This window comes from Orcinus orca, chromosome 3 (assembly GCF_937001465.1).
Source record: "Orcinus orca chromosome 3, mOrcOrc1.1, whole genome shotgun sequence".
In the NCBI taxonomy this organism is placed as follows: domain Eukaryota; kingdom Metazoa; phylum Chordata; class Mammalia; order Artiodactyla; family Delphinidae; genus Orcinus; species Orcinus orca.
The window spans coordinates 53,362,076-53,375,217 of record NC_064561.1 but is presented as its reverse complement, the minus strand read 5'-3'; the positions used below and the strand labels follow the sequence as shown (position 1 = coordinate 53,375,217).

The window sequence follows — 13,142 nt, the reverse complement described above, 5'->3', positions numbered from 1 at the left end:
GTTTTATGGAAAGAGGACATCTCAAAGGTAGACTACACGATCCAGCAGCATGTACATGGGACATGTTGATGGAGGGTCATCCAGAAGTAATCACAGGTGCAGAGAATTATGACATTCTGATTAAAGTTACCTTCTTTTCTCCTTTCTATTTCCTGTAACCACAGCACACATTGCAACAGCCTGCAAAATGTTACATTTGGGGACCAGCGCACTTAGACAGCAGAGAGCCACAAAAGTGCCTGAAAAATAATTGCATTATTTTTAGTGGCAGCAGTAAGAGATGCACACGTCAGGTTGAGGGGACAACTCAGAAGTACTGAACCAATCTGGAAATGCTAAAAATATTGTTCCCCCTCCAGCAATTGATCCTTTGAGCAAAGACAGAGGCACTGGCAGGGAGGAAGATCAAATGAGAATTCCCATCTCTCAGCTGTAATAGGCTCGTTATCAGGACTGGCAAGAGTTGGGTTGGGGTGAGGGGCTAACAGGGGTCAGCTGGGGGCTGTCAGCACAAGGAGGAAGTTGGCAACGGGCGGTGTGGAGCAGGGGAAGGAGACTCAGCTCCAGCATCGAACGCCACAGAGCAGAGGCCGCGTGGAGAATGACTGAGAAATCAGTATTAGTTCTAGAAGCCGTTGCCTTTGTGGTTGTGTGAGCCCAGCAGCCCCCATGGGCGCTGGGGCAGGGGAGCGAGTCTGTGCTTGACACACGTGTTTCCCATTGAGAGCTGAAGCCGGCCCAGTAGGTGGGAGTTGGCCTGACAAAAGCGTATTGAAGTACAGGCAGGGTACGGTTTCAAAGCAGTCCGAAAAAGCACGGGAATGCTGTTCAGGAAATTCTTCAGGCATGGGCAGGGACTTGGCTCCAACTCTGCAGTTGGAAAATCTGACTGGGGCAGCTTCTGAACACAGGCTGGGCCTGCTCAGCCTCTGCAGGCCGAGCGGCCGCCCCCTTCCGGCCTCCCCACACGCGCCTGGATCGCAGGGGATTCTCTTCAGCCGCTTTGTGAAGCAGAGGAGAGGTAGGGAACTGCTCAGTTCTTGCATTTTTTGCAGGCTTTCTCTTCGCTTTCTAAGCCTGCTGTTTGTTTGCAAGTACTCTGTGTGTCTGTGTGTGTGTATGGGGGGGCGTGGGGAATTTGTGGTTATGTGTATGAACAAGTTAGAACTCCATCACTTCAACATTTGGTGTGGGGTTGTCTGTCATCTTTTCTTCCCTCAGCCCCCTTCAAGAGGTGATTTTCGGCAGTACGCTTTGGAAAGTTAGGGTTAAGCTGGCAACACGACTGTGAAAAAGCAAAGTATGTGAACTCTTGTATTGTCACCCTGCTCCAACAGTCTGCAACTTTTCTGTGGGGAAGGACACTTCGTTGGCAGGAAATATAATTTTAGATGAGACTGTCTGTGTTCTTTGCTTTATGAGAATTTGGAGAGGGACGTTTTTAGCAGAAAATGGCTCTCATTTTAGAGGAAATCGGCGTTTGAAGTTTCTATTTTGGATCACACTTTCAGAGTGTAGGAACAGATACGTGTATGTGAGTTCCTGGCATCTTTTATTATTATGTGGGATTTTGACTGTCATTAAGGAGCTCAGTGATATATTTGCCTAGAAATATGCTGGATACAACATTTGTAATTCTGTTTCTAGAATAATTTTCAATTTTTTCTGAATTGTAGAAGTAACTGGCAGTTCTTCCCTCAAAAAAAAATACTTCTGTGTTTTATGAAGTATAGACAACTAAAGAGTCACAGAAAACAGTAATTTAGTCAAAATCATTGTTAAAAGACAGACATATAATAATGTGAATTTTATTTCATTGATCAATTGATGTTATTTTACACCTTACTGAAAAGAGTGATTTTCTTTAAAAAATCAAATTTTGGATAATTCTTTTTCATACATATCAACTATAATGCAATACAGATTTTTACCCCTCCCTCGAAAGTTATATCTTATTCTAAACTTAACATTTAGAAAATACATAGCATAATATAATTGCACTTAAGAACACTGTTCAGTTCTGAAAGAGCTGGACTCAATCTCACTACAGCTTTGTGATTACTGGCAGAACCATCAGCGACAGCAATGGTGTTTTCTAAAGGGGCCTTGGCCAAGAGTCTGGCTGGGGAAACAGATGAATGAATGGGTTCTTGGCTACTTCTTGAATAGCAGAAGAGTGGCTAGAACTCTCACAGTGGACCTCAATAAAATAGGTGTGCATTGACTTTGGTTCTAAAATCTCTCAACAAGTAGCTGATATTAGAGAGTTAGATGAATGGGTGAATAAAGAGTGGGGGGGCTGGACTTTTTCATATCTTTGTCTGCGTAAGACCTAGGATAAGTGCGCAGGCATTGTGTTTTGTTGGTTGAAAGTCAGCCCTCTCGGCCAGCAATTTTACTTTCTCCACAGTTTTGCACTTGGAGGAGAGAATTAGGAAGAAAGTGACTGGAAGCAGAAATTCTTCTTCTGAGAGATGGCACACAAATATTTTCTTCATGAGTGTCATCTTTGGGTTGGGTTGGGATGAAGAGGGTTTGGGAACTGTGGACATGGGATAAGATAGGACAGACGGTGACTACACTTGGGTTGCCTATGGAGTGAGCAAGATGCCAAGAGATTAGGAAACAGCATGAACCACAGCCAAACACACTGCCAGTGAAAAAGGAGACTGTGAGCTCTAATTTCATACTCCTCTAAATTTAGTGTGCGTTGAGCCTTGAGCAGAGCAGGCGTGAAATAGCAACTTCAGGTTGCAGGGGTACGAACAGCATTGCCTGAAACTTGGAAGAAAGTTTATAGTTGCCCTGTTTTAGAAGTATACGAGGGGAAAATCAAGTTCCCTGGACATTTAAAAAGGAAAAACAAAGAGGGGTGTGGGAGGGTAGAGAAGAAGAAATCCAGGGCAGAGGTATAGGCTACAGGGAGGGAGGAGTGGCCACACCACAAACTGGGCAGCAGGGGCAGAGGGAGATCTGTGCACAGGAATGAAACATACATACTAGAATAGCAAAGCCCAGCGGGCACTGATTGGTTCACCTTGAAGTGTGTGGCTAAACCGTGGCCTCAGTGAGGAGAATGGTTTTACCCTCTTCACAATAGAAGACCCCACGGTCAGTCTGCCCCACTGTGCCTTCTGGAAGCAATCAGAAAGCACATTTTGTAAGAATGGCATCGCCCAAGGGTTCAGATTTCGTAAGTGAGGAGGGAGCAGGCTCCTGAGGCCTTATTTTTAACCCATATTTGTTCCATCCAGAGATATTCTGCTGGGAGTGATGAGTGAAGGGACCAGGTGGAGATGGGGGAGGGATGGCAGTGAGCATAGCTTGTTCTAGGCCCTGCCCGCGTACACTTCATCTTTAAGACAAACATTTGAAAAGGAATATAGAATGATACATATGCTTTATTTTAATGCATGAATTTATTGAATTTTATTTCTTTTTTTAATTTTTAAAAACCTTCAGGGGCACGTGCCGCATTGTTGGTGGAAGTATTTAATATTAATTTCATAAGGTGAGGAGGTTCATGGAATTATGGATTTGACCATCTGGAAGGGATTAGGGCCATCCTGTAGTCCAGAATTTCTTGAGTCGGGTAATATAAAGACTCCTTTTAACAGGGTGAGGGAAAAGATCCACGCCCCCATTGTTGATTTAACTGCTTTTATTATACTGCAATTTAAATATGTACAAACCAAAAATACCCACCTAGGTAATCACCTCTCTATTTTAATCATTCTTTAGCATCTATAAGACTACAATAAATTTGTGAATTAAATGCAAAGTAAAGTAATAGTATTCAGATTATCAACATTGTTATTTTAGGTAGAAGATGCTTTACTGAAATTTAATAAGGCCTCACCATGAACATGGGACTGACAGTTATCTGGAGATTATTTTGATTCTAGACACTCAAACTCTTATATCCTGGATATAGACTTGATTCTTCCATGACTTTTTTTCTCTTCAAATGTACCTTCATTTGCATGCCATGATGTCCCTTGATCTGCACCTTTGAAGGAATGTTTCATTTTGTATGATATTACACTCTGCTCCTTTTTCTATTCATGACAATTAGAATCAAATCACTTGTTGCCAACATGATTGTACACCGAATACAAATGCAGACACCAGAACTGCATGGTAGTAGTCATAGGTCATGAATTGGGTCTGCATTTCCTAGGACAAAATTTGGGTAAATAAAATAAGTACATCAAAAGAAAAGAGAAAGAAAAGCACAAGAACAAACTTGGCAGAGAACTCTCAGAGTCCTGAGAAAATCTGAGAATCCCTGGTGCCTTGGAGAGACTCTACCTTAAGAGGTGCCGATTTTGGCCAGTTCTGGTTCCATGGAAGAACCTCTGCAGGAAATAGGAAGGAATGGCTCTGGAAACACTCCATCCATTTTTCTAAATAGCACAGCCACTTTTATTTGTTTCATATATTGGGATTTTGCAAGAGATTTCATTTGAAAAGAGAGTTTTAATGCTCTATCAGTAAAGATTGCATTTGGCTGCAAGTAATAGAAATTGTGCTCATAGAGTCGGAAAGTATAAAGCCTTACCTTTTGTGCATATAGATGTGGACTACACCTGGACAGTCCAGGACTGTTGCGGCAGCTGAGCAACGTCCCTAAAGACCAGTTTCCTTCCTGCTCCACTGTCCATTTGTTCATCTCCATGTGTCATGTTCAAGTCAGGACAAAGGTGGCAGGACATGAAGGGGAAAAATACTTCTCATGAGCCTTTGCCCCTTTAATCAGGAAGGGACACCCTCCCACATAAAGTTCCCCTCACTTCTCAGAATCCACACCCAGAACTGGGTCATGTGCCTACTGGCCCCATGCAGTTTCATTACCAGGATGGGTGGAGGTCCTCTGGTTATGGAATAGGAGCCCACAGATCCAGATCAAGAGTTCTAGCACTGTTCTAAGAGTCCATTCCTTCTATTTTAAAGAAGTGAACACTGAGACTAGAAAAGATGTGTTACCTGTCTAGAGAACATAGGCGTTCAGAGATGATGGCAGTGCTTCTTGTTCCTTGACTCTGAGTCTGGAGTGGACTACTTGTTATGCGTGTTGGCTTAATAATGAGAGCTGAGTGACACTTTGGAAGCCGTGCTACAGAAAGTAACGTAATGGAGTCTTAGTATTAGAAGGTCCCTCAGAAATCACCTGGTTCCATGGTTTCTCAAAACCTTCTGAATCAATTTCTGAGATTAGAGTTGGGGAATCCCTCTATTTTTAAAAACTCCCCAAGTTATTCTGTTGAAGCCAACCAGACACTGGTCCACAGAACTGAGTTGCTTTAGTACTGTTGGAGCTAAATCATTATTTACTACAACAGTGCCATTTATAGCATCACTGACAGATGTCAGCCAGATGTGTCAGTAATTCATTCAGTGATGGAGAACCTCACCGTGCTGCGAGGCAGCTTGGGGCATTGTTTCTCATCTCCAGCCTCCTCAGATTGGGCCAAATTTGCATCTCTGTACTTTGTAACCCATGGCCATTGTCATATTCTCTTAAGGCACATTTGAGGGTGGTAGGAGGTCCTGGTACAGAAGTGAGGTGAAGACAGGGAGTAAGGGTAGCGGGAGTCAGAAGTCTTGGGATAGGCTCTCAGTGCACTAAGAGCTGGCTCTCAGTTTTTCCATCTGTAAAATAGGATGAGATGCCTGTAAAGTGTTTTCTCTTTCTCATTTTGTATGGTTTTTGTTATTCTCAAGCTCTCCCATTTCTTTATGAATGTCTTGAACTATTTCATCTCTCCCTTATCTTTTCCTGCACTTTTCTTTTTACCCTTCTCTGAACACATTCCAAGTAACCTCCTCCTGACAAAAATACTGTTCCCTGAATTCAATTCCACTCATCTGACAAGGGCGTGTTCCATGAACAGGACACTCTACATCTGTGAACCAAAGGGGCAGAGGGTGATCGTAAGTGAGAAGCAGCCCAGTAAGAAAGAAGAGTGAAAGGTGGGATGATCTTGTAGCAGAAGGAGAGTGATTACATTGTGACGTGAGCCCAGGCTGCGAGGCATACAGACCTGGACTGTGACCCTGGCTGTGTGACCTTGGACGAGTTACATCCTCTTGATGAGCCACAATTGTATCATCTTTAAAATGAACATGGTAGCATCTACCTCGTAGTATGTTGTGAGCTTGTGCTTGGACTGCCCTTAGCATGGTGCCTTGCACACAGTAAGGACTTAAGTATGTCAGATGTATATGCTTAACATCATCTCAGCATGAGGCAAACTGACAAAGAATGAAATAGGCAGATCAAATGATAAAATGAAACACTGAGACAGTCAGCAGAGGAGGGTTTTATGCTGAGTGATCAGGTTACTTTTTCTTTGTTGCCTTAATTTCTCTGAAGATTCCACTGTCCTTTTTCTTTCACCTTTGCTGCCACACAGAAAGGTGGTCATGCTTCTTATGGTTTCAGATTCCTTTTGTCAAGTGTGAACTGCCTTCTGTAAAGGAAGCCATGTAAGCTGTGGCCTGTTGAACAGGTCTGCAGGACTGGGGGAGGGACGTGTCACCACGGTTCACTAAGTGTATAAATCCTGTGAGATTGATTTGCTCAAAATCTTTGCTGGTGGTTGTCCTAATGGAGCTCCGGGTGCGTAGGTGGATATGGAAGCGATGGCTTTATTCTTCTTTTTAACCAGTAATGCAGTGGCACCTATTACAGTGAGCACAGTTTCCTGGTAAAAACCATTTTGCCGGGGATTAGAAATTTCCTCCTTGTTCAGACCACGGTCCTTTGCCAAGGTGACAGGATCGGACTCTCTAGTGATTTCCCTGACTTCTAAATAATATTTCGGAATTGCTGGAAACCCTGACGTTATTTCCCAGGGTCAAAATATTTAAGCACTGAAACTACTCTCATAAAGCTCAGATAAGTAAGTAAATAAACATCAGAGAGAGCTCCTTGCTCCAAGCAAGTCATTCCACACCACACTGTTGTCTCCACTCCAACTGGGTTTGTGGTCCTGGGCCAGTGTAGTCAATGAAAGAAGGTGCTTCAAGCCCAGAGATGCCTGTCCTTTGCTTCCTTTTCTTACCTGTAGTTGTCTTCTCTCCTCTCTAGTGTTCTCTACTCTTTCTAGCTCTTTCCTTCTGTGTTTTTATTCCATGCCCTCTTTCTGTTGCCAGTTTCTTTTTTCTCTTATATTTGTTCAGGATGTTTACCAAAGTCATCGGCTTCCCTAAGTGGGCAGGAGGGTTGGCAGTAGACCAGAGTCTGGACAGCAGAACTTTTACCATGTGATGATAGACCTTACCTCCTGGGCTGGCTGTGACCTTCAGAGGTTTGTGGCCTCCTTTCTGTTGCTGATGAAGCTAATCCTGGTGTTTCCCAAGCCGAGGATGCAAACACCTGGTCACAAACTGGCAATCCAGGGCTGGCCTGTGGACACATTTTGACTCATGAAGTGTTTTTTAAAAATCGACTTAGTTACAAAGCATTTACATGTACTGAGATATTATGTACAAATTTAGATATCTAGATTATCTAGAAAAAACTGCAGAAGGGTATCCCTGGTCTGATTTCTCATAGTGTAGCAGTTGGGGGGATTTGGGCAGTGCCTGTTGCTTTAAGAGGGCACATGTCCGCTTCATTCAGTGACCCCCACCTGCCTAATCTGATATCAGTAAGCTCTCAATAGGGTGTCTCATCTGAACCACAGGATATAGAAAATGATTCGAGTGACCATTTTTTCAATTCTTCCAAGGGTGGTACGTATAGTACCATTCTAGATGCATAAGAGAGAAGTTAGGACATCATGACTGAATTCTCTCAGAGGACACTGTTGAGATGGGCTAAGTGTCCACTAGGAAGAAATGCATAGAACAGTATGGTGGCCAAGAGCATGGGTCTCAGAGTTAGACGTTCCTTGGAATCAGCGCCTCATAGAATTGTACTTAGGATTAAAATTTTCAAATGTGCTAGAAATCAAAACAGTCACTGCCTTTGGGGTTGGGGATTGATGAGGAAGGGGCATGAGGGAACTTTCTCAGGTGATGGAAAGGTTCCCTATCTTGACTGAATATTTCTTACACAGATGTACAGATTTGTAAAACTCGAGCTGTGTAGTGAATATCTGTGTATTTCAGTAGGAGTAACTTATAACTCAGTAAACATATATACATATGTTCATGTGTACATACAGACATATGTGAAGGCATGCAAAGTGCATAATAACTTTTAGCTGTTATTGTTTTCCTGCTTTCTGGACACTTTAATTTAAAAAAAAAAAAGAAATAGGGCTTCCCTGGTGGCACAGTGGTTGAGAGTCCGCCTGCCGATGCAGGGGACACAGGTTCGTGTCCCGGTCCGGGAGGATCCCATATGCCGTGGAGCGGCTAGGCCCGTGAGCCATGGCCACTGAGCCTGCGCGTCCGGAGCCTGTGCTCCGCAACGGGAGAGGCCGCAACAGTGAGAGGCCTGTGTACCGCAAATAAATAAATAGGTAGATAGATAGATAGATAGATAGATAGATAGATAGATAGATAGATAGATAGAAAGAAAGAAATAACAAGACTAAAAATGAGATGAAGAGATTTTCCCTTCAGACCACAGATTTCCCTTCAAGCATTTGAGAGCACAGGTAATAGCTAAAGATCCTTGCCAAACACAGTTGTCAAAGGAGAATCTACTGGATCAATGCTAATTTTATGGAACTATTGAATCACTATAGAAGGATGTGCTTAATTTGTTGTAACAGTTTTTCATGATGCTGTAAAAATTTATGGGTTTCAGAGACATATCAAAGATGGTTTATTACCTGGGAAAAAATGCCTATACTTAGAGTAACATGCACCCTGGCTGAAATATAGTAGTCCCTCAATAAGTATATGAAGAATTGTCTTAAAATTACTATCCATGTTGAGAAATTCTAGCTAAAACTGTTACCAAAACATGTTCCTAATTAGTAATCACACTATTCTGACTCAGTATATACACATACCTGGAAACATGTAACACAAGAATTGGAACAGAGTTTTCACCCAGGCACTCTGAGTTCAAATTCTTGCTATGTCTTCAACAAGCTGAATGACTTCAGGTAGGTTGCTTAAGCTTTCTGTTTCTCAGTTGCCTCAACTGTAAAATCAGGATAGTACTAGCACCTGCGACATAATTATATGTCTGTGACAATTAAATAAGTTCAGTATAGTGTTTAGAACAGGGTCTGGCACATGGTAACCACGACGCAAGTATTTATCAACAGTTTTGTATTCTTTGTGGTTTGGTTGTGATTTGCCTTTGGGTATTGTTCAAAAGGCATGTGTATGGTGGTTGATGAAAGTGGTGTCAAACAAGAGTTTCAGTTGAAAAGACAAAAGCCTGGAATTCGTGGGAAACATGCTGTTTTTCAGTTTTAGCAGACTTTGGTCTTGGGACTAAAGTCTCCCTGAACCTAGTTTTCTCATCTGTTAACTCATGACTTGATATTGTCCATGTCCTCTTCAAGCTTTGTGTCTCATTCTCTGATCTTAAGTGTTCGAGTCGTGTTCATTATTATTTCATTACACAGCTTGGTCCCCAAGTCACAGAAGCACTGTAGAGGCCCGACTGCGATTGTCATCATCTGGTTCTGGGCAGAATCATCCATGGGGATGTAAGAAGCACCGGTTTTGTACAACACAGGGTAGCTGAAAACAATCTGTCGCTCCTATTGAGAAAGCTGGTTATAGACGAGGCCACAATGGGTAGATGCAGTGCCCTTTGCATGTGAAAGTGACACTATTAAATTTGCTCTCAGTGTTTGAAATTATTTTTCCTGTTCAGGGTGTTCAGTTTACATTCTTTCCTGGTTTTCAACTTACAGTGTCAAGGACCACGTTTAGAATGATGTCTGAGTGTTATGCAAAGTGTTATGCAAAGATCTCCCTGACTCTCCAGGTTCCTTCCAGTCTGCTCAGATATTATTGTACTTTCTCCATGAGGTCAGCCTCTCTCATGCTCTTAAAGGTGGAACCTGCCCAGCTCTTCACCTGCTACCACTGCTGATCTGCCTTTTCCTGTCTTTTTTGTTTTTTTGCTCTTTTACCCGTAGCCCCCATTGTCTTATGACAGAAGTTTCAAACATGATTTTCATGTTGATTATCTGTCTCTCCCATCGCTGCCTCCTGTCACTGCCATGAGATTAGGGACCGGTGGCTTTGCTCTTTGATGTGTCCAAATGCCTGTGATAGTGCCATGAGAGGACCTGAGGAAAACAGAGTTATCAGGTGGTGGCAGTGTATATGCCGTTTTTAAATGCATCTCATACTAAATATACCTAAACGGTCATTCTAAATACCTTGCATCTTTTTTTTTTTAACATCTTTATTGGAATATAATTGCTTTACAATGTTGTGTTAGTTTCTGCTGTATAACAAAGTAAATCAGCTATACATATACATATATCCGCATATCCCCTCCATCTTGCGTCTCCCTCCCACCCTCCCTATCCCACCCCTCTAGGTGGTCACAAAGCACCGAGCTGATCTCCCTATGCTATGCGGCTGCTTCCCACTAGCTATCTATTTTACATTTGGTAGTGTATATATGTCCATGCCACTCTCTCACTTCGTCCCAGCTTACCCTTTCCCCTTCCTGTGTCCTCAAGTCCATTCTCTACATCTGGTCTGTGTTTTTATTCCTGTTCTGCCCCTAGGTTCTTCAGAACCCTTTTTTTTTTTTTTTAGATTCCATATATATGTGTTAGCATACGGTATTTGTTTTTACCTTTCTGACTTACTTCACTCTGTATGACAGACTCTAGGTCCATGCACCTCAATGCAAATAACTCAATTTTGTTTCTTTTTATGGCTGAGTAATATTCCATTGTATATATGTGCCACATCTTCTTTATCCATTCATCTGTCGATGGACACTTAGGTTGCTTCCATGTCCTGGCTATTGTAAACAGTGCTTCAATGAACATTGTGGTAAATACCTTGCATCTTATTCAGCGAAAGCTAAGTCTTTGCCTCATTCTGTGTCTACTGGAAGGAAAATTGGGCCTGAATTTGAGTCCAGACCCTAACCAACTCACTACTTAGGAACCCTTGAGAACATCCCTTCATTCCTTAGTACCTCGGTATCTTAATTTATGAAATAGTTTTAATAAGATTGATCCCCCAGAGTGCTGTCAGGAATGTATGAGCTAATGTATGTGAAAATGCCTAGAACAAATATGTATGTGTGTTTCACAAAGATATTTCTGTCTGAAATGACTTCAGCTGACACCTCACACATCTAAATCTCTAGGACAGTGAGAATTAATGTTTGTAATTATATTGAAATATCTTCTAATTCATCAGAGATAAATATTTTGAGTTTAAATAGAAGACGTATTGAACTTTGGAGGAGAACTTTGATAATAACATCTATAAAACACACACACACACACACACACACACACTCTCTCATGCATACCTTAACCTAGCAATTCAGCGTCTCATGGCTTCTCTGAGCGCTCTGTTTGGACATATGTGAAACTTATATGCCCCATTCCTGTGGCTTTAAATAATACATGCAGAATATTTACACATTTCATTTCTAAGCCGTCTTCCCCCTGAATTCCAGTTTCATTTCTATGTGCCTTTGTGACACCACCCCCATGGATTCTTCTGTGCATTTCAAAAATCAGTGTGACTTAACAGAGGTCTCTCTCTCTCCTCTCCTCACACTCCATTTGCCTCCTGCCCCATGAGCCACTATCCTCTCAGTGTTCCCCATCCTGATAAATAGCACCATCATTCGCTCTGCTGCTCATGACAGAACACTGGCATTCTCCTTGACTCCTGTCCTGCACACACCCTACGTCTAGGGAATCAGCGAATCCTGTTAGCTCTACTTTCCAGACAGATTCCAAATACAGCTACTGGCCACCATCTCACTCAACCTCTACCCAAATCTGGGCTACTGTCACCTCTCTTTGGGTGACTTCAGGAGTCACAGGCCCCTGGTTTCTCTACTGGCACTCTTGGCCCCTGCAGTCTATTCCTTACAGAACAGTGAGAGTGATTCCAAAGTGAAAATCTGATCACTCCTGCACCTTGGTTCTCTGATGGTTACTGTCACAATCAGTGTCATACCTATGGTTTTACTGTGGCGTATAAGACCCAATGTGCATTCCTTCTGCCTGCACTTCCAAGCTTATTTTCAAACACTCTCCACCTTGTATGCTCTGATCTAGCCACACTATTCTTTGAACATGCCAAGTGAGCCCCTACCTCAGGGCCTTTGCACTTGCTGGTGCTGTTTCCTCTGACTGGAGTGCTACTCCCAGACGTCCTCATGCTTTACTGTCTTGCTGATTCATGATTTTTTATCAAATATCTCCACCAAAGAGAGCTTTCCATGACCGTCCTACAGACAGGAGCCTCCCTGGTCATTGCCTGTCCCCTTCTCTGGCTTTACTTTTTTTATTCGTAAGAATTATCCCAAGAATAAGTATGACAAACTAGATGTTTGTTTATCTGTTTATCATTTCCTCCACTAAAATGTAAGGTCCAAGAGGCAGGGAATCTGTCTTTTACCACTGAATGACTAGTGCCAGCACATGGTAATACCCATAAGTATTCATTTGTTTAAATGAGCATTGGTATCAGAAAATTAGTGGAAACGACCTGTGTTCACCACTAAAGAGTTGATTAAGTTAAATATCATGTGCACATACAATTTAAAACTAACTTTGAGAAGAAACAGACTTCTGTATTTTTTGTGGGACTATCACTGAGCTATGTAAATGGACCAACTTAGATGAAGAACAATAAAGAGTGAACATATGCCCTTCTTTCTGTGAAAAAGAAAAATTTAAATGTGTGTATGTATGCTTTGAATGTATATATTGGATAAAGGCTGTATGTGTATTGAACATTTCTTTAGGGATAAGAAGAAGGCTGGTAATAGTTGCCTCTATGGAGAAAGGCTGAAAGTGTAAATGAAAAAGGTTTTCTTAACTGTATCTTCTTCAGCTCTTTTAAATGCATGCACTTGTCTAATTTTTTGCAGTAAAAACTCTTCAACACTTACATATTCCAATTCTTAAAAAACTAAAAGATGAAATACCTCACTTTTAAATTAGTCCAAATATCTGTTTAAATAGAGCATGCCATTCCTGGACCATTTCATACAAATAGGCATT

At 42.0% G+C, this 13,142-nt stretch overlaps 1 protein-coding gene across 3 annotated transcripts in view; it reads left to right on the top strand.

The window, feature by feature from the left end:
* Positions 1-872: 872 nt before the first annotated feature.
* Positions 873-13,142, top strand: part of SGCD (sarcoglycan delta) — a 745,702-nt gene continuing 733,432 nt past the window's right edge. For 2 of the 3 annotated variants that reach the window (XR_007476400.1, XM_004280990.3), the window contains exon 1: positions 873-1,021. The gene's annotated coding sequence lies outside the window, so the exon portion shown is untranslated. Of the gene's footprint in view, positions 1,022-1,239; positions 1,301-13,142 lie in introns of those variants that run through there. The other variant, XM_049707842.1, reaches the window with a different exon arrangement.